At 46.4% G+C, this 21,345-nt stretch overlaps 2 long non-coding RNA genes across 2 annotated transcripts; one reads left to right on the forward strand and one right to left on the reverse strand.

Moving 5' to 3' along the window:
* The first annotated feature begins 583 nt into the window (after positions 1-583).
* LOC116967648 lies at positions 584-7,260 on the forward strand. Its single transcript, XR_004410296.1, has 3 exons — positions 584-641; positions 4,570-4,662; positions 7,195-7,260. It is a non-coding gene; the product is annotated as an uncharacterized LOC116967648 (long non-coding RNA).
* Positions 7,261-7,924: 664 nt separating this feature from the next.
* On the reverse strand, positions 7,925-14,086 carry LOC116967649. The gene is made up of 3 exons (XR_004410297.1): positions 14,077-14,086; positions 13,250-13,252; positions 7,925-7,988 (listed from the first exon to the last, which is right to left on the reverse strand). It is a non-coding gene; the product is annotated as an uncharacterized LOC116967649 (long non-coding RNA).
* Between the last annotated feature and the right edge of the window lie 7,259 nt (positions 14,087-21,345).

The raw sequence follows: 21,345 nt of genomic DNA on the forward strand, positions 1-21,345 counted from the left end.
CAGTCATGATACCCAGTATATAGGATAATCCCTGCCTTGTCTACCTCTGGAAGCTTGTTCATACACCCACCACCCTTTGTGAAAAAGCTACCCCTTCAGATTCCTACTAAATCTTTCCCCCAAAAGCCATTTGGACAGAATGGATTAGAGAGATTATGGTCAAACCGTGGACTGATGGGACTAGGTTACATGGCACATTTTGATTAGGTTGGGCCGAAGGGCCTGTTTTCCTGCTCTGTTGCTAAGACAACCATTAACTTCCACTTGCCCCAGAATGTCATCTCAGATTGCTGCCAGATATTCCCAAACTGTGGTTTTCTCAATTTGAAATTTCTCTGCAATCTGTAATTAATATTTTATTCAGGTGGGAAATTAACTCAAGCGGGCAAGTTCCTTGAAAGGCTTTGGCCAGGCAAAGAAATGTGGTCAGAACACAGGAACAACGACAGAAAAACAAAGTGGGATTAAGAACAAAACGTCAATGGAATGTGAACCCGCCGAAGAGGAAAGGGACCAATGTCAGTCCAGAGGGCAAGGAATAGGAGACGTGGGTCACGGCCCTGGAACTGATCAAAGTAGCGAAATCCATCATAACCAAGATTCATCAAACAAGGAATCATCGAGTCTCATCCAAGGAGCAGGTGAGTGAAATGGGAGGGGAGTGAATACTACAGAATGGTGAAGACTAGGGACAGGGAAGAGAGAAAAAACAAAGGGGTTAGAGCGAGGGAAACAGGAGAGAGGAATAGTGGTGGAGTAGTGTTATACTGACTATGTTTGTGACCAATAGTATTCTGCAAGGATCAGTTCTGGAACCTCTGCAACATGTCCATGATTTGGACAAAAACATACGTGGTCGAGTTAGTAAGTTCAAAAACAACAGAGCTATTTGCAGAATTGTGGATCATGAGGAAAGCTGTCAAATGATCCACTAGAATACACATCAGTTGGAAATATAGTCTGAGTTAAGGCAGACCAAGACTGGATAGTTTTATCTGAGTAATGAAGGCTGAGTGGAGGCCTAATAGAAGTATAGAATATAAGGGGCATATATGTCAGTCTTGTTCCCAGGGTGGGGATGTCTCTGACTGGAGAGAGGAATGCTTAATGCGGACAGGCTGGACTAGGCAGTTTTTTACGCAGACTTTGGTCGGTTCCTGGAAGGTGGTGGAAACACTGTTCAGACTGACACATGTCTGACACAGTCAGGGAACAGAGTGATCCAGTCCATGAGCAGGTAGATGAGTTTAGATCAAATTGGTATGATATGTGGCATCGAATGGCCACTTCCCGTGCTGCACTATTCTATGTTCTATGTATCATCTCCAGGTTTGGCTTCATTAACCAAATCATAAAGTCATAGACTCGTACAGCAAGGAAACAGGCTCTTCGGCCCAAGATGCCCCATCTGTACTGGTCCCACCTGCCTGCATCTGGTCTTTACCCTTCTAAACCTTCCTGATCCGAGCACCTATGCAAATATTTTTTACATGTTGTGGCAGCTCCTGCCTCAACTACCTCCAATGGTAGCTCGATCCATATGTCCAACACGCTCTGTGTTAAAATGGTCTCTGCCAGATTCCTAAGTCTTTCTCCTCCAACCTTAAGTCTATGTTCTCTGGTTCTTCATTCTCCTCCTCTGGGTGTAGGACACGATCCACGCCCATCACAAACTTATCTACCTCAATAAGATCATCCCTCATCCTCCTGCGCTCCAAAGAATAAAATGCTTGCATGCTCAACCTCTCCATGTAATTCAGGCCCTCGAGTCCTGGCAACTTGCTCTTACATGCTCTTAAGTCTTCTCCACACCCTTTCCAGTTTGGTAACATCTTTCCTATAACAGGATTAGTGATAATTTTTCAAAACTCTTTAGATTCTGGAGTAGTTCCTGAGGATTGGATGGTGGCTAATGTAACCCCACTGTTTAAAAAGGGAGGGAGAGAGAAAACGGCGAATTACAGACCAGTTAGTCTAACATCGGTAGTGGGGAAACTGCTAACATCGGTAGAGGGGAAACTGCTAGAGTCAGTTATTAAAGATGGGATAGCAGCACATTTGGAAAGTGGTGAATTCATTAGACAAAGTCAGCATGGATTTACGAAATGTAAATCATGTCTGACGAATCTTATAGAATTTTTCGAGGATGTAACTAGTACAGTGGATAAGGGAGAACCAGTGGATGTGTTATATCTGGACTTTCAGAAGGCTTTCGACGAGGTCCCACATAAGAGATTAGTATACAAACTTAAAGCACACGGTATTGGGGGTTCAGTATTGATGTGGATAGAGAACTGGCTAGCAAACAGGAAGCAAAGAGTAGGAGTAAACGGGTCCTTTTCACAATGGCAGGCAGTGACTAGTGGGGTACCGCAAGGCTCAGTGCTGGGACCCCAGCTATTTACAATATATATTAATGATTTGGACGAGGGAATTGAATGCAACATCTCCAAGTTTGTGGATGACACGAAGCTGAGGGGCAGTGTTAGCTGTGAGGAGGATGCTAGGAGGCTGCAAGGTGACTTGGATAGGCTGGGTGAGTGGGAAAATGCATGGCAGATGCAGTATAATGTGGATAAATGTGAGATTATTCCCTTTGGTGGCAAAAATAGGAAAGTAGACTATTATCTAAACGGTGGCCAATTAGGAAAGGGGGTGATGCAACGAGACCTGGGTGTCATGGTGCACCAGTCATTGAAAGTAGGCATGCAGGTGCAGTAGGCAGTGAAGAAAGCGAATGGTATGTTAGCATTCATAGCAAAAGGATTTGAGAATAGGAGCAGGGAGGTTCTACTGCAGTTGTACAGGGTCTTGGTGAGACCACACCTGGAGTATTGTGTACAGTTTTGGTCTCCAAATCTGAGGAAAGACATTCTTGCCATAGAGGGAGTACAGAGAAGGTTCACCAGACTGATTCCTGGGATGTCAGGACTTTCATATGAAGAAAGACTGGATAGACTCGGCTTGTACTCGCTAGAATTTAGATGATTGAGGGGGGATCTTATAGAAACTTACAAAATTCTTAAGGGGTTGGACAGGCTAGATGCAGGAAGATTGTTCCCGATGTTGGGGAAGTCCAGGACAAGGGGTCACAGTTTAAGGATAACGGAGATGAGAAAAACATTTTTCACACAGAGAGTGGTGAATGTGGAATTCTCTGCCACAGAAGGTAGTTGAGGCCAGTTCATTGGCTATATTTAAGAGGGAGTTAGATGTGGCCCTTGTGGCTAAAGGGATCAGGGGGTATGGAGAGAAGGCAGGTACAGGATACTGAGTTGGGTGATCAGCCATGATTATATTGAATGGCGGTGCAGGCTCGAAGGGCCGAATGGCCTCTACTCCTGCACCTATTTTCTATGTTTCTATGTTTCTAACAGGGTGTCCAGAACAGAACACACTACTCTAAATGTGACTTGGCCAAAGCCTTGTACACCAGTTACATAACGTCCCGACTTCTACATTCAATATTGTGAATGATGAGGCCTGTCATTCACTGGGGTCCTGTCCTGCTTTGTCTTACCAGAATGCAACACCTTGAGCTTATCTGTATTAAACTCCATTCAACATTCCTCAGCCCAACAGATGAAGATCCCTTTGCAACATTTGATAATCATGCCTTGTGTTCTCATCCACATATTTGATATAATCCACAAACAGCAATGGGGCCAGCAATGATCCCTGGGGAACACCACTAGTCACAGGCCTGCAGTCTGTAAAACAAACTTCCACCCTCACCCTCTGCTTCCTTTCATCGTCAATTCTCTATCCAGTCAGTTAGCTCTCCCTGGATCACTTGTGATAAAACCTTCCAAAGCAGTCTATCATGTGGAACATTACCAAATACACTGAAGTCCATATGTTAAATCTACGGCTTGTCCCATCAATCTTTTAAGTTACTCAGAAAATTTAATCACATTTGTGAGATATGATCTCCAACATAAAACTATGCTAACTATCCATAAACGGCCCTGTCCATCACAATATAGATATATCATTCCCCTCAATATCCTCCAGTAATTTGTATACCACAGCCGTTAGGTTCACTGTTCTACACTTCCCATGGTTTACAATGCAGCCCCTCTTTAAAGCAGGCACATCATAGCTTGTTATTTCTGTTTTCAGTTATTTTTGTGAGCTCAATTGCCTGAGTAAAGACATTTCTGAGCCTCCTGTACAAAGAGTTGCACGTTTATCACCCTCTGGTCACAGCGAGGACTGTGATCACAGGAGAAGTTGCAGCAGAATGATTGTCAGAGGAAAGGATACTTTCAGCATTTCGCATTTGCAATATAGATGGCATTTTGTACATATTTGAATAATTAAATGAGACCTAACGAGTCGGGACTATTGGGTATATGAGTGGAAGTATGAAATTTACACAAATACAGCCATGAAGAGCAAGGTGGTCTACTGCTTTTAGTTTCTGTTAATTTGCAGGGGTATACCTTGTTTGGATGGGATATTTTCCACATCTCCGCTGCACTGTAATGCTGTTTGTTGGTTCACAAGGCAATGTCTTCCTTCACATTCAATTGTCACCTGATGGTTCTATTAATATTGTGTATTCAGAGCTACAGAAGTTGGGAACATCTGTCGACATCATGGCTGAAGGTGGTGACAGAGGAGGTGATTCAGTTACCTGTACATCAAAGGAACAAAAAGGTTTGTGAGCCTTCAGTGAAATATAGATGTTGCCCTGACATTGCATGTACACCTGCTGCAAGAAATGAGGTTCACACAGAAGTGAGAATAGGGAAGGGGCTGAGCACAGAGAGTTGACATATACAGGGACAGCAACGTCACAGATGCAGGAATTGTCTGATAAATCAGCACTCCTTTTGGATACAAATGATTTGAGTTGCCGCCAAAGTTTAAAAATATATATTTATTTTATTAGAAGCAATTGTACAAGGAGAAATTAATCGACATAATATTTATACAATTTTTGTACTGCTTCAATTTTAACATTTTATAAACTAATAACTAAATAGGGAAAAAAGGAAAAAGGGAAAGAAAGAAGAAAAGAAATAGAAAAGCAAGAATTTCGAAAAAGACACGATAAAGAAAAGAGAAACCCCACCGAACTAACGAAGGAGTGAAAGAAGCGGTGATATATCCCACTACCCTTCCCTACGCCCGCTCACCCGACCCTAGCGTCCGTTTTGAGTTTATGTTCAAACATTATGTTGTTGAAGAAATTCAATAAAAGGACAATAGACAATAGGTGCAGGAGTAGAGGCCATTCGGCCCTTCCAGCCAGCACCGCCATTCAATGTGATCATGGCTGATCATCCACAATCAGTTCCTGCCTTCCCCCCCATATCCCCTGACTCCACTATTTTTAAGAACCCTATCTAGCTCTCTCTTGAAAGCATCCAGAGAACCTGCCTGCACCGCCCTCTGAGGTAGAGAATTCCACAGATTCACCACTCTCTGTGCGAAAAAGTGTTTCCTCGTCTCCGTTCTAAATGGCTTACTCCTTATTCTTAAACTGTGTGTGACCCCTGGTTCTGGACTCCCTCAACATCGGGAACATGTTTCCTGCCTCTAGCGTGTCCAGGCCCTTAACTATCTGATATGTTTCAGATGTGGCCCTTGTGGCTAAAGGGATCAGGGGGTATGGAGAGAAGGCAGGTACAGGATACTGAGTTGGATGATCAGCCATGATCATATTGAATGGCGGTGCAGGCTCGAAGGGCCGAATGGCCTACTCCTGCACCTATTTTCTATGTTTCAATGAGATTCCTTCTCATCCTTCTAAATTCCAGAGTGTACAAGCCCAGCTGCTCCATTCTCTCAGCATATGACAGTCCCGCCACACTATCTCTCCTTCACAGCTAATCTCCATTATATTGTTTGCCGTGTAAACATGTTTACTCTCTCCATATAGGAGCTGAACGACTCTCTAATCTTGTCAAAAGTGCCCAGGTTTCCGATGTAACCTGTGGACGCTGCCATCGTGTCATTCTCTTTTTTTTTAAAGTCCGTTCAAAAACCCCGAATTCCTCTCTGTTTTGGTGTAACAATTCACCTAAAACTTAGCTGTAAAAAGGCTATTCAGCTTGAGCAATTCGACAAAAAATACTCCGTCTAAAATGTTATACAACCCCAAGGATGACATCTTACCACGTAGACACAACATAGAGATAGCCTGACAAACTCTCGACGATTTGTCCAGCTGCTGTTTTAAACTACAGTCCCCTGCATAGAAGGATCTGCGGCCTCCCATGTCCAGCTCGCAAACAACTGCGACACAACTCCGTATTTACTGTTTAAACTGTTAAATAATACTGCGTGTTGCAAAACAGTCTTCACTGTATTTAAAGGATGAGTTCATAAACTCTATCCCATCCTCGTCGCCAATTTTGTAATATTCCGGACGGCAGAATGAATAACAACTTGCCTGGATCACGAGAGAGGTTTATTACTCAACATTCCCTACTTATATACACCAACTCATTAACATATACATGAATATACATGAATACATTACAACACTAATCACCTCTGCATGTGAATCGTATCCCACCCTATCCATGTACCTACCTAAAAGCTGCTTAAATGGAACGATCATATTTGCCTCCACCACCAAGTTTGGCAGCAAATTCCAGGCATTACAATGTTTATCAATTCTGCCCTCAACCTCTCACACTCCACAGAAAGCAATCCAGGTTTGTCCAACCTCTTCTTGTAGCTAACACCCTCCAATCCAGGGGACAATTTGGCCATTTCCAGTTCCATATGCTTCCTGTCAGTGGGGGATCTGAACTGCACAAAAATTCCAAACTAACAGTTCAGGGAACAGGAAGTGCCTTTTTTTGCCCGAGCCAGGCCCCAATGTGGAAAACACCTGCAACAGTCACTGAGGAAAACAGATGTAAAATCTATTAAATTGTGAAGGATTCAGAAAGACATGTATTTTCGATATCAGATTGGAAGGCCTGGTGATGATTTAATTCTGGTTTCCTGGGCTATTGCACAGTGGTGATGATGAGACTATCCTTCTATCTATTTCCCGTGACCCATCTAGAGAGCATGTTCTGGTGTGATGAATGGTGTGGGAGCGGGAACCGTTCACTGAGAATACGTGATGTTAAAACTACAGTTTCTTTCTAATGTACTCATGGAAGTGTGAACTGCGGGCCAATGGTGAACCATTTCTCAGATGTTTTCCTTCCCCTCCTGTGTTCACAGATATAAACTCCGCAATCTCCACTTTCCTGTCAAACTGTGACGATCACCAGCTCTTACAGTTGACGAGATACTACCGGGACTGACTGGAGCAGGCGATTGAAGCGGTTGTGGATGGACTTGGCTTGATGCTAACGGGTACGGATCACTTCACTGGGCGAGAGTATCATGTCAGTGGAAGAGATGCAGATTGTGTGTTGTTTCTAAATTTAACACAGACTGAGAGAACCAATGTAAAGGGACGGCTGGAGAATGAAATATCAGGGGCACATGTGGATCAAACACCACAAAGCAGTCTGGAGATGCAGCAACACTGAGCCTGTATTTGACCAACACATGATCACAGCACCAACAGAAGTCACCAATTGTCCTGAATTCCCATGTTTAGCCACATTTGGGTACGTGACATCTGGTGATATGATACCTCATGGTATTGCGAGCGCAGATTGTATTAAGCTTGTCTTCCATGATGTTTCATATACTTGGTCCAAAGGCCCTGACAAGGGGCTGTGTAGTCCCAGTGATTCCCGGCGTTTGGGCACATTACATCAAGCCTCGCGTTGTAGTTGCCTTTTCCTTAGGAGTATTTCACAGTTTCATAATTACAGCGGTGGAAAGGTTAACATTATTGAATAATTACTAACAATACATACCAGGAAGGCAGCTGCGGAGATAATTAATGACTGGTGATCACGGACCTTATGTATGATCCCAAACTGTATGACCTCAAAAATACAAACCCAACCTAACCATAACATTCCCCATGTGATTGTTCCACTTCATACATGTTTCACTGCCTCACTGCTGCTTCAGCACGACTCTCTCCCTGCGCACATGTCCTGTGGTCACTGGCTTCTCCTCGCTACCGGTTCCTCAGCTGGCACCAGACCCCTCATTGGGCCCAGTAGTGATGTGTGCTCTTCCTGTAGTTCCCTGGGGAAGCTCAACACTGACCCTGTGGTAGTCAGACTGTGCTGGGTCAGTCAGTGTCCAGGGTGGGTCATTGTCAGCCTAATGATTGCACGGTGACATTGCTGCTCAGGGCCCTGTCTCGGAGTTGGCCCTTTCCTCCCGCTTGCTGCTTGCCTTCCTCCGCTCCTCAATATGTTCACCATTGTTCATTACAGAGTGTGACTGAACTCGCAGAGAAGGGAAACCAAGCGGCCGCCTCCAAACTGCTCCTGAATCTGGTGATGGAGAAGGGTTCTGGGGCACGAAGGGTGATGTGGGAATTCCTTGCGGAAATACGTCAAACACAACCGAAACTGAGCAGATTATTGAAAGAGATACTGGCTCAAGGTACGGCAACATTAGACTATTAAACTTCAGCTGTAAATGCTGCTGATCTTACAGTATTGAACAAAAAGGACCATACAAGTTAAGCACAAGATAGACACAAAATGCTGGAGTAACTCAGCGGGACAGGCAGCGTCTTAGGATAGAAAGAATGGGCGACGTTTCGTATCTAGACCATTCTTCAGACTGAGTCAGGGGAGTGGAAGCTACAGAGATAAGGAAGTGTAAGGTGTGAAAACGGACAAAGAGGAATGAGATCAATGAAATTGTACAACAGATCAGTGCTTGTTAAACTGGTGAATGGTTCACCCAAGGGTGAATGAAATTGTTTCGCGATGAATTAAACTAGAGGGGTGAATGACTTAATTTATTCAGCTATTTATATACAAGGGAGAATAAGATGAAAATTACCAAAAAACATAAGAATATTTAGTGGAGGGTGAAAGAAATGTGATAAAGACTCAAGAGTGAATGATACTGAACTAGTTTAAGAAGCACTGGAATAGATCAGTGTTAACGAGGAGAAAGTAACAACAAAACAAACAGATAAAATGTAATCAAGGACAGCCAGACTGGTCGGAGAATTATGAATATGTAAGGGATGGAGAGAGAGGGAAAGCAAGAGTTACAGTGGCTTGGAAAAGTTTTCATACCCCTTGAACTTTTCCACATTTTGTCACGTTACAACCACAAACGTAAATGTATTTTATTGGGATTTTATGTGATAGACCAACACAAAGTGGCGCATAATTGTGAAGTGGAAGGAAAATGATACATGGTTTTCAAATTTTTTTACAAATAAAAAACTGAAAAGTGTGACGTGCAAAAGTATTCAGCCCCCTTTACTCTGATACCCCTAAATAAAATCCATTGCAACCAATTGCCTTCCGAAGTCACCTAATTAGTAAATAGAGTCCACTTGTGTGTAATCTAATCTCAGTATAAATACAGCTGCTATGTGAAGGCCTCAGAGGTTTGTTAGAGAACATTAGCAAACAAACAGCATCATGAAGCCCAAGGAACACACCAGACAGGTCAGGGATAAAGTTGTGGAGAAGTTTAAAGCAGGGTTAGGTTATAACAAAATATCCCAAGCTTTGAACATCTCACGGAGCACTGTTCAATCCATCATCCGAAAATGGAAAGAGTATGGCACAACTGCAAACCTACCAAGACATGGCCGTCCACCTAAACTGACAGGCCGGGCAAGGAGAGCATTGATCAGAGAAGCAGCCAAGAGGCCCATGGTAACTCTGGAGGAGCTACAGAGATCCACAGCTCAGGTGGGAGAATCTGTCCACAGGACAACTATTAGTCGTGCACTCCACAAATCGGGCCTTTATGGAAGAGTGGCAAGAAGAAAGCCATTGTTGAAAAAAAGCCATAAGAAGTCCTGTTTGCAGTTTGCCACAAGCCATGTGGGGGACACAGCAAACATGTGGAGGAAGGTGCTCTGGTCAGATGAGACCAAAATTGAAGTTTTTGGCCTAAATGCAAAACGCTATGTGTGGCGGAAAACTAACACTGCACATCACCCTGAACACACCATCCCCACTGTGAAACATGGTGGTGGCAGCATCATGCTGTGGGATGCTTTTCTTCAGCAGGGACAGGGAAGCTGGTCAGAGTTGATGGGAATATGGATGGAGCCAAATACAGGGCAATTTGGAAAAAAACCTGTTAGAGTCTGCAAAAGACTTGAGACTGGGGCGGAGGTTCACCTTCCAGCAGGACAACGACCCTAAACATACAGCCAGAGCTACAATGGAATGGTTTAGATCAAAGCATATTCATGTGTTAGAATGGCCCAGTCAAAGTCCAGACCTAAATCCAATTGAGAATCTCTGGCAAGACTTGAAAATTGCTGTTCACAGACGCTCTCCATCCAATCTGACTGAGCTTGAGCTATTTTGCAAAGAAGAATGGGCAAAAATTTCAGTCTCTAGATGTGCAAAGCTAGTAGAGACATACCCCAAAAGACTTGCAGCTGTAATTGCAGCGAAGGGTGGTTCTACAAAGTATTGACTCGGGGGGGGGCTGAATACTTTTGCACGCCACACTTTTCAGTTTTTTATTTGTAAAAAAATTTGAAAACCATGTATCATTTTCCTTCCACTTCACAATTATGCGCCACTTTGTGTTGGTCTATCACATAAAATCCCACATTTTGTGGTTGTAACGTGATAAAATGTGGGAAAGTTCAAGGGGTATGAATACTTTTGCAAGCCACTGTACTTGAAGTTAGAGAAGTCAATATTCATACCACTGGGATGTAAGCTCACAAGTTAATAGGTTAATCTGTTTAAACAGGTCAAGGCCAGTTCGCCTACATGGACAAGGCAGGGCAGGGTTTATCTGAAGTGCCCACTCACCTGAAAGGTAAATGATGGGATGGGACTCCCACAGCCGCCTGTCTTTCACTCTGAAACTGAATGTCTGCCTTCAGCTGCCTGATCAGAACCTGTCAGACCTTGGGCGCTGGGCCTTCCTTGCTGGGTCTGGAGGATGGGGAACTATTTGTTTTTGTTACAATCCTCAGTCATTTAGTGGAGTCACGGTGTTTAATCAGACTCCTCCGTGGGGAATCCGGCGACCGGCTGCTGTCTGTCAGTCAGCAAGTCCCCGAACTCCACTCTCGGCAGCATTGCCGGAGAACCCCGACAATTCCCAAAACGTACTCGACTGAAGGAAAAATCTGAACCTCCAACTGCAGCGTAGAAGTGTTGCAATGCAGAGTTCTACAGCAGAACCCAGACTTGCTTGGAGCTCCCGGGGAATTGCCTGCGTTTAGATGATGGTTGCCACGTCCAGAGCAGACCGCAGTGATGCAGAGTAGGGATGTGATGGAGGTTTGTAGAGTCAACACTGGCTCAGCCTAGAGAAGGAAAGAGATTGTGTTCAATGGCGCTGGCTCTGTCCTGAGAACAGTAATCTATATGGATCGACGGGAGAACCTGGAACAAGGTGATAAAGTGAATATAATGGAATAGTTGGGTTTTGGATATAATATTTACATGATGGTGTGGTGGACACAGACTGGATAAAGGCCCTAAAGTACATTAGGAGATGAATACAGAATTAGACCAGCATGGACATTGAGCTGAGGGGTTGGGCAGAGGTGAATGTCAGGGTACACAAAAATGCTGGAGAAACTCAGAGGTGAATGTCATGTGGCCTTGTTATTGGAACACACGGAGCAGGTACAATGAATCCAATCCCGTCTCCAGTCCAGATATTCCAGGAAATGGACAGGGAAACTCCATGATGTCATGAGCTGTTGGTTAGAATCGGTCCATTCACAAGCTGCCTTCTCACACCTGACTATGCGAGGTGAGTATCATTGTCCTGATACACATGTGGCACAGTGGTGTCACAGTGCCCATGAGTGGAAATCGCTTCTAAAACATGGGGGGGACACACACATTTCCTGGCGGCCCGATGACAAGTATGAATGACAACGAACAATGTTATCTCCTCTCACCCCACCGCCCCCCCCCCCCGCCCCCCCCTCCCCTCCACCCCACAAGAAGAGCATTTAATTATTGTTTAAACATAGTAATACCGTCTGGTTGTCTGCGTAACAGACACAACAAGCTCCCACGCACAAAACGCCAGATAATCTGTATTTTTACGTTTATTTGCAGTTCATTTGTTTTTTTGAACTTTGCGCATTTAACAGTGTCATTTTAGCAGTGGTGTCAAGTAATTCGTACTTCCTCTCCCCTCCCCTCCCCCCCCCCCCCCCCCCCCCCAGACGATATTCTCAAATCACATACCTTACCTCAATTTCCCCTCTACATAAAAACAAAGTGTCAATGCCTCTTCAAGGTCTACTAATCCACCCATAGCTTCAGTTGCTGGTACAGCTGAAGGGATTTGGCGCTCGGAACAATGACCGCATTACAAGATCATCTGAGCATCTTGAAATCAATCTCATGAGTACGAGTGAAAGATAGCTGAGTGACGCGGTATCGATCAGCCCACATCGCACAGAGTGGAAAAAGAATGAAATTGTAGATGGTTTATGCATGCAACCAATAATATAGCTACCTCAGTGCAACTAACCCCGCCTTAGTTATCATTTATAACAACGGCTTCTTCTCCCTCTGCGCAGTACAGTAGCAGACTGGGATCAGTGACTACTCATGTATTGTTTAACCCTGTGTTCTCATTAAAGACCATTGTAAAGATACATGTGTGTAATGACTTATTTACAGAAATTGAAATTGCAAATTATTCAACTGCAACTTTCCCCCTTCCCCGACACAAAGGCTGCAATAATATATTTGTCACATGTTTAATCTTTTTTCCGAATATGCATAAAAGAGGCAGATACCACTCTCTGTGAGAAAAAGTGTCTCCTCGTCTCCGTTCTAAATGGCTTATTCCTGATTCTTAAAATGTGGCCCCTGGTTCTGGACTCCCCCAACATCGGGGACATGTTTCTAGCGTGTCCATATATATTAACAGTCTTATATGTTTCAATGAGATACCCTTTCGTCTTCTAAACTCCAGAGTGTACAAGCCCAGCTGCCCCATTCTCTCGGCATATGGCAGTCCCGCCATCCCGGGAATTAACCTTGTAAACCTAGCTGCACTACCTCAATAGCAAGAATGTCCCTCCTCAAATTAGCGGACCAAAACTGCACAGATTACCCTAGATGTGGCCTCACTAGGGCTCGGTACATCTGCAGAAGGACTTCTTTGCTCCTATATTTGGTTCCTCTTGTTATGAAGGCCAACATTCGATTGCTTTCTTCACTGCCTGCTGTACCTGCATGCTTACTTTCATAGACAGATGTACAAGGACCCCCAGATCCTGTTGTACTTCCCCTTTTCCCAACTTGATGCCATTTAGATAATTAGGGATGTAATATGAATTTAAAATATCCGATACCCATTTAAATATTTCAAAAGCTACAACCACAACATGATAAATAACATCAAATACAACTATTGCAAATAAAAGCAAACAGAAGTACTAACATTGAAAGAGAGGGAGGGGGGGGGGGGGGGGGGGGAGTAGAATGGAGATAGAGCGAGCGATATATAGCGAGAGCGAGATAGATCTATGAGAGAGAGCGAGACTCGCTCTCTCGCTCTCTGCGGCTCTCCGCTCGGATCTCTCTGCTCTCTCTCTCTACCTCATCCCTCTCCTCTCTCTCTCTCTCTCTGCTCTTCTCCCACTCCTGCTCTGTCTCTGTCTCTCTCTCTCTCTCTCTCTTCTCTTCTCGCTCTTCTCTCCTCTCTCTCTCTCTCTCTCTCTCTCTCTCTCGCTCTGCAGCTCTCTCTCTCTCGCTCTCGCTTCCTCTCTTTCGCTCTCGTACTCTCTCACCTCCCTCCTTACACATAAACTTTTATTAAATAATAAAACGTCGTAAAGAAACTTTTGATAAACTAACAAAAATAACCATATATAGAAACATAGAAAATAGATGCAGGAGGAGGCCATTCGGCCCTTCGAGCCAGCACTGCCATTCATGGCTGATCGTCCCCAATCAATAACCCGTGCCTGCCTTCGCCCCATATCCCTTGATTCCACTAGCCCCTAGAGCTTTATCTAACTCTCTCTTAAATCCATCCAGTGACTTGGCCTCCACTGCCCTCTGTAGCAGGGAATTCCACGAGACCCTTCTTCAGTGAGAGTCGGGGCAGAGGGAGACACACAGAGATAAGGAGGTGTGAGGTGTGAAAACGGGACAGGGGGGATGAAGATCGAGGAAGATGATGGTTGGATGAAGGTGACAAGAAACCAAACAGATTAAATATAACCTGAGACCAGGGTCGCCAACTTTCCCGTTCCCAAATATGGGACAAAAGGTCAAAATACGGGACAAATTGCCCGATGGCAATCCGTTGGCCGACTGGGCCGTGGCTGGGTGAATGATGAGTTGGCCCGAGTGCTGGACTGCACACAAAGCCCAGCCAGCGGGCCAGCTGAGGAGTTTTGGCCCAGTGCCCCGTCCAACTTGTGAACCGGCGATCAGCCGGTGAGAAGGAGGGGTGTTGGTGGTGTCGGCGGTCAGCAAAGGACCGAAGGTTGGACAGCTGGCCGGGCTGCCGACCGACCGACGGGGCCACGGGCGAGGCGCTGCTGCTGCTGCTGCTGCACTCCATGGGCTGCACTACGTCAGGAACGGGCGAGGCGGGCCGGACGATTCGACAATCCGCTGGACCCGAGTAGTAGCGGTCAAATATGGGACAAGGGAGGTCCCGTACGGGACGCAACCAAATTTGGAGGCCCTGTACGGGATGTCCCGGCTAATACCGCATGGCCGTCCGAAGGGGAGGGGTTGCGACCGGGCGGGATCAGACTGCCAGTTGGACTTCATGTCTACTCCAGCAGGGCCGGTTTTAAGCCGATTTGACCGATTGCCCCCAATTGGGCCCCGCGCCTAATGGGGGCCCCGCACTAATGTTCCGTATTTCGTACGGAAATACGAATTCTCTTTGTTAAATAAAGATTATATTTTTTAATTCGCCATGCGGATTTTTTTTTTAAACGACCATGTATAACAACCGCTGCACGGCCATCAGACACAAACGATTTGTTAACTAGTACTGTTAGCACTTCTTAACATGAAGTTGTTAACAAGTTGTTATATCAATCTGCATCCATCCACATTCCTCAGTAAATGTTATTGTGTTTTGAATGAGTATTAATGACGCCGTGTTCCTTTGTATAAAATTCACGCGGCGTCATAAATACTTGTTTAAAACACAATTACATTTACTGAGGAATGTAGATCGATGACACATTGAGAATTTCTTTAAACTCACCATCATGAGTGAGGGCCCCGGACCGCGAGAAGGGGCTTCTTCCTGGTGGGCAGGTTAGTCATTCACCTACCGACCCACGTTGTGTCTCTCTGTGCTTTGCTCTCTCTCTCCCTCCTTCTCTCTCTCCCGCTCACCATCTCGTCTCTCTCTAGCTCTCCCACTCCCTCTCTATCACCCTGTCTCCTCAGCATTCCCGGAATCATTGACGTTTAGCGGTAGACAAAAATGCTGGAGAAACCCAGCGGGTGAGGCAGCCGCCTTGACCGCTGAGTTCCTCCAGCACTCTGTGTTTTTTGTTTGGCTCTGAAGTTGAAGGTGGCTCAGCGGGACGGGCATGGGCTCTGGGGAGAGGGTTGCGTTTCTGGTTGAGACCCGTCTTCAGACAATCACAAGTACTCTCACCGACGAGAGTTCAATTCAGTCTGAAGAAGGGTCTTCTCTCCAGAGTCGCTGCGCTGCCTGTCCTGCTGAGTTACTCTAGCTTTATGTCTATCTTCAATTTCAGAGAAATACAATTTCTCACGGGGTGCTTATAACGTCTCTAAACCCCTCTGGGACCCTCTGAACACCTCTAAACCCCGTCTATCCCCCCCCCCCCCTATTTCCCTCTACAACACTTCTGAACACTTAGTTCTAAACCTATCTGAAGCCCTCTAAACATCTCTAAACCGTTTAAACCCCTCTAAACTAGGAGGCTACAAGGTGACTTGGATAGGCTGGGTGAGTGGGCAAATGCATGGCAGATGCAGTATAATGTGGATAAATGTGAGGTTACCCACTTTGGTGGCAAAAACAGGAAAGTAGACTTTTATCTGAATGGTGACCGATTAGGCAAAGGGGAGATGCAACGAGACCTGGGTGTCATGGTACACCAGTCATTGAAAGTAGGCATGCAGGTGCAGCAGGCAGTGAAGAAAGCGAATGGTATGTTAGCATTCATAGCAAAATGATTTGAGTATAGGAGCAGGGAGGTTCTACTGCAGTTGTACAGGGTCTTGGTGAGACCACACCAGGAGTATTGCGTACAGTTTTGGTCTCCTAATCTGAGGAAAGACATTCTTGCCATAGAGGGAGTACAGAGAAGGTTCACCAGACTGATTCCTGGGATGTCAGGACTTTCATATGAAGAAAGACTGGATAGACTCGGCTTGCACTCGCTAAAATTTAGAAGATTGAGGGGGATCTTATAGAAACTTACAAAATTCTTAAGGAGTTGGACAGGCTAGATGCAGGAAGATTGTTCCCGATGTTGGGGAAGTCCAGAACAAGGGGTCACAGTTTAAGGATAAAGGGGAAATCTTTTAGGACTGAGATGAGAAAAACATTTTTTACACAGAGAGTGGTGAATCTCTGGAATTCTCTGGCACAGAATGTAGTTGAGGCCAGTTCGTTGGCTATATTTAAGAGGGAGTTAGATGTGGCCCTTGTGGCTAAAGGAATCAGGGGGTACGGAGAGAAGGCAGGTACAGGATACTGAGTTGGATGATCAGCCATGATCATATTGAATGGCTGTGCAGGCTCGAAGGGCCGAATGGTCTACTCCCGCACCTATTGTCTATGGTTCTATGACTGCGTCCAACTGCTGTCTGGTTCGTTGATCGGTTAGCTAGATGTGAACTATTTTGGGAGAGAAAAATGCTCACGGCAGACCAAACGTGTTAAACAGAAATTGGTCAGATATTGAGCTTTACACCGTGAGAAATCATGTGAAATAATCACTGAATTTTAAATAAATGTACCTGCATGTTATACTGTTTAGTTTGGAGATACAACCAGATAGTCTGCTTGATACAACCAGTTTAGTTTGGAGATACAACCAGATAGTCTGGTTGATACAACCAGATTAGTTTGGAGATACAACCAGATAGTCTGCTTGATACAACCAGTTTAGTTTGGAGATACAACCAGATAGTCTGGTTGATACAACCAGATTAGTTTGGAGATACAACCAGATCCACTGAGTTCGCACCGACCCGCGATTTTTGTTACAGTTTTGACAATTTTATTTGGCGGCCAATCAAACGTTGTCTCTAAGGGGGTTGCATCCAATCACCAACCAGCTTGCTTTAAAATTCCCGTCCAATCACAAATAGATCTCCTCCCGTCCAATCAGCCGCTGTCTCCAATGCCATTGCGTCCAATCACATAATGCAGTTTAATGGTAATTAGCTGCTACGGTAAAGGTTGGAAGCAGCGGAGCTACTGACAGTCAAACGGGAGGGAGCGGGAGAGATTCACACAGTGTAGAATCCATCACACCCTAGTGTACAATTTCATAATATATACTAAATAACTGGGCTGACACACCTTGGCTGGGAATCTGGGGTTCACCAAAATTGTTCCCAATTGGGCCCCGCACCCCCTAAGGCCGGCACTGAGAGTAGTGGCCCCGCCATCAGTTTTCTAATTGGGCCCCGCAATTCCTAGCACCGGCCCTGTACTCCAGGTAAGTTGTGAAGGGGGGTGCGGTGTCCGCCCGCCCGGTCCTATGTTTACATCCGCGGCGCCGGAACCTCGACATCGGCCAGCCTGGTGACCAGGAGACCATCCTCCCGTGGCCGGGCGGGAGCCGCTGTAACCTCAACAACAGATGCTGCTGCGGCGGGGCCCAAACCTTCTTCCACCCGCTCATCCCCGCCACTCCCGCTCATACACGCCACCCCCGCCCCAACAACCTCTCTCTCCCCCCCCCCACCTCTCTCCCCCCTCCCCTCTCTCCCCCTCCCCTGTCACCCCTCCCCCCTCTCTCTCTCGCCCCCTCTCCTCTCGTCCCCCCTCCCTCTCTCCCCCCCTTCGCCTCTCGCGCCCCTCCCTCTCTCCCCTCTCCCCTCTCTACCCCCCTCCCCTTCCCTCTCACTCTCTCCCACCTCCCACGTCTCACCCATCCCCTCTCTCCCCCTCCCTCTCCGCACCCCCTCCCCGTTTCTCTCCCCTCCCCTCTCACCCCCCCCCTCTCTACCCTCCCCTCTCTCCCCCCCTCCCTCGCTCCCCCCCTCCCCACTCTCCCACCCTCACCTCTTCCCCCTCTCTTGTCCCCTCTCTACCCCCCCCCTCACTTTCTCTCCCCCTCCCCTCGTCCCCCTCTGCCTCTCTAACCCATCCCCTCTCCTCCCCCCTCCCCTTTCTCCCCTCCCCCTCCCCTTTCGCCCCCCTCCACCTATCTCCCCCCTCCCTAATCTCCCCCCTCCCCTCTCTCCCCCCTCCCCTCTCTCCCCCCTCCCCTCTCCTCCCTCCTCTCCCCCCTCCCCCATCACACCCCTCCCCCCCTCCCCTCTATCCCACCTCCCCTCTCTCCCCCCTCCCCTCTCTTCCCCCCTCTCCCCCCCCCCCCCATCTCCCCCCCCCTCCCTCCTCTCTCCCCCCTCCCCTCTATCCTACCTTTTACAAGGCAGCCCATGTTTCATATGCTGCTAGAAAGCAGATTGATGCCGCATTGGATGACTTGTTGCAGGATGGCATTAGCAAGCTGGTGAGACAACAGATTTTGCATGGCCGATCATAGATGTTACAAAACCGGATGGGAGCATGAGAGTCTGTGGCAATTATAAGCTCACAGCAAATAAGTTGCTGAAAGTGGAACAGTATCCACTTCCAATGTTGGTGGATCTCCTGCAGGAACTAGAATGAGGAGCAAAGTTCTCAAAACTAGACCTCTCCCATGCCTATCATCAGATAGAGTTAGACCCTGATGCTCGGAAGTTGACCACAATCAATACGCACAAAGGTCTCTTCGAGTATACCAGGTTACACTTTGGGATATCCAGCGCACCAGCCATGTTCCAGAGAACAATGGCTAGTGGATATTCCCATGTGCAAGCCGTATCTGGATGATATCATCATCAGCGGAAGGACTGACGAAGAGCACCTCAGGAACCTGGAATTAATCCTGTCAAGACTTGAGACCAGTGGGTTACGTCTGAAGAAAGAGAACTGTGCACTGATGTAAGAGTCAGTCGAATATCTCAGACATCGACTGAACAAGAATGGTCTTCGTCCTCTTCAAGACAAAGTTGACGCGGTGGGGGAAGCAAAGTGGCCTGTGAACCAAAGCCAACTCCAGGCAGACCTCGGCTTACTTGGGTATTACAGGAAGTTTATACCCAACCTGTCACAGGAGATTGCACCGTTGACTCTAATGCTGAATGATGAGTACAGATCAGCAGATTCAAAGAGTGGGAGGAGAAGCAGCAAGCATGATCCCAAGTTCACATGGGGAAAGGAACAAGAGCAGGCATTCCAGAGATCCAAGTGTCTTCTTCAGAGTGATAGTGTGCTGATGCATTACAATCCAGCCAAAACAATCTTGCTCCAAACTGATGCAAGCCCCTATGGCTTAGGTGTTGTGATAAGCCATGTGGATTCAGATGGACAAGAACATCCGATAGGTTTTGCTTCACTCACTCAAGCCCAGCAAAGTGAACGACGCACAATATGAAAAGGGGGGTTTATCCATAACTTTGGACGGAAGAAGTTCCACAGGCAGTTACATGGGAGGTCTTTCACCATTGTGACTGATCACAAGCCTCTGATGGGATTCTTTGGAGACCACAAGCCTGCCAGCCCAATGGCCTCTGCTCACGTAGCAAGATACCATATAACCCTGTCTGCCTACAGTTACAAGATAGTCCATCGAGAAGGCAAGAAGGCAAGAAACACCAGAATGCAGATGCGTTGTCGCGCTTGCCGATCCACGAAGAGGAGTCTTCATGGATTCACCCTGAGCTCACGGAGCTCGATGAAGCACCAGAGGCACACATCAACTTGCTCACCGATCTGGACACACGCCCTGTTGATGCACATGAAGTGAAGAGAGTCACCAAGAAGGACAGAGCTCTTTCCAAAGTGAAGAACCACATCGTGGAAGGATGGCCAAGAGCAAGGAATCTTCCAGAAGAAGTAAAGCCCTTTGCCAGCAAGAAAGAAGAGCTGTCAGTGGAGGATGACATAATGCTGTGGGGATCACGAGTGGTCATTCCAGATAATCTGGAGATGAGGACTAGAATCCTTGAAGAACTGCATAGCACGCACCCTGGCATCGTGAAAATGAAGGCATTGGCAAGATCATACGTCTGGGGGCCAGGAATCAACAAAGAGTTGGAACAACAGGTGAGAAATTGTCCAAGCTTTCAGCAGAGTCAACATAGTCGTGTTGCAGCTCAGATCCATCCACGAGAGTTTCCTGAGAGACCGTGGAATAGGATCCACTGTGACTATGCCAGCCTCGACGAGGAGAATTTGCTGATTGTGGTGGATGATCACAGCAAATGGATTGAAGCCATTCGGGTGAGACACACAACAGCAGCAGCATTTCAGTGTTTGCCCTGAGACGGTTGTTTGCATCTCCTGGGTTACAGTGGTCACAGACAACGGTACACAGTTTGTGTCTGATGAATTTGCCAGGTTCCTCAGCAGCAACAACATCTGCCACGTTCAAACATCACCCAAACACCCGTCCAGCAACGGACTAGCTGAAAGAGGTGCACAGACGGTGAAAGCAGGTGTGAAGAAAGGAAAAGGATCAGACCTGGAACTATAGCTCCAGAAGTTGTTGTTGACGTACAATGTCACACCTCAAGAAAAGACTGGAAAGTCACGCAGTGAACTGATGTTCAGATGAAAGATCCACACTAAACTAGACAAGTCTGCGACCCAATCTCAGCAAATCTGTCCGAAGGAAGCAAGCTTCAATGAAACAGGCAGCAGATCGAGGAAGCAAGGAATGAGCCTTTGAGGTGAATGATCATGTCATGGTCAAGAAGGTCCTACTTGGCTTTACGGAATGATAGCAGAAGTCATCCGTGAAGTCATGTACAATGTAAAGTTGAGGGAGGGAAGAGTTGTGCGTCGTCATGTAGATCAAATGAGAGCATATTTGCCAAAAGGTGACGAGCACAACAACTTCCAACAAAGAGAAGTGGTTGAACCAAGCGAGGAGCCAATGATAGTTCTGTCTACTCCAACCGAAGGTGTAGATTCTGAAAGAACTTGAGAGAGTGACGAACCTCTAGCCCATAGTGATAACACAACATCACAACCAGAGCCTGATATCTCAGGTCACATGCAAATTCCAACACAGAC

Source organism: Amblyraja radiata, chromosome 40 (genome assembly GCF_010909765.2).
Source record: "Amblyraja radiata isolate CabotCenter1 chromosome 40, sAmbRad1.1.pri, whole genome shotgun sequence".
In the NCBI taxonomy this organism is placed as follows: Eukaryota; Metazoa; Chordata; class Chondrichthyes; order Rajiformes; family Rajidae; genus Amblyraja; species Amblyraja radiata.